Raw genomic sequence first — 979 nt, forward strand, 5'->3', positions numbered from 1 at the left:
CGTCTTTCCCCAAGGCTTGCCCGGGTGGGAGCACTGGGTGTTTAGGTGACTTGCAGCCCTCCCCCGGGCTCAGGGTGTCCTGCATCGTGCTCCAGCGTGTCACCTCGTCCCCCACGTGCCACTCGGCTCCCACCACATGCCACCCTTCGCCATGGGTGCTGCCTCCCCAATACCGCGGGGTGCTCTTCGCCCCCTCCCCGGGGAGCCCGGGCTGCTTCCCCCTCCCCGCGCCGTGCCTTGCCACGCATCGTCTCTGCCCCGCTGCCTTGGTGCGCGCCCGTCCCGTGCGCCCACCTGCTCCACGTCCCAACCGGGACCCCGGGGGACCGGCGTCCATGCGGCTTCGTCACCCCGGGGCGAGAGCCCATGTCGCTGCCTGCGCCTGCCTGCCTGGCTTGCTCTGTCTCCAGGAGGAAAAAAGCAATGAAAAATCTCTTGTATAAAAAGGAAAAAAAAAACCACATGTAAAGAGAATCTTGGTTTTTATCATGGATATTCTAATAAATTAATGTTAATTTTTAGTCGGGTTTTTTTCCAGCTGTTTGGGCTCCTACCCCTGCTGCGGAGTCCCGGCTGTTCCAGATGAATGAGGCGCCTGCGAGACCTCGTCCCTATCGCTGGCGGGATGGAGGGTTTGTCCTTCCCCGCTTCCCACTGCGGCTTGGGGAGACGGAGAGCCCCGTCCGGGGGGAACTTTTTAAAGCCGTTCCCAACTTCGGCAAAGACAGAGGCTCCGCAGAACCCGGACTCCCGCGTCCCTCCCCAGGGCTGTGCCGGCATGAGGGTGTGTTGGGAGAGGAAGGGCTGTTTTTTCTCACTTTGCAGAGGGAAGAAGGCAAAAGGCAGGTCCTTTTGCAGGAGCCCAAATGGCCCCATCGCAGCCCCGAGGTGCTGGCCAGGCGTCCCAGGCAGCTCCGCTCACCCCGAACCTGGTGTGTTACCCCCAGGGAGGAAGGGGCAGGCGTCCCGCTGCTGGCAG

The sequence above is a fragment of the Aptenodytes forsteri genome, unplaced genomic scaffold (assembly GCF_000699145.1).
Source record: "Aptenodytes forsteri isolate BGI_AS27 unplaced genomic scaffold, ASM69914v1 Scaffold321, whole genome shotgun sequence".
Lineage (NCBI taxonomy): Eukaryota > Metazoa > Chordata > Aves > Sphenisciformes > Spheniscidae > Aptenodytes > Aptenodytes forsteri.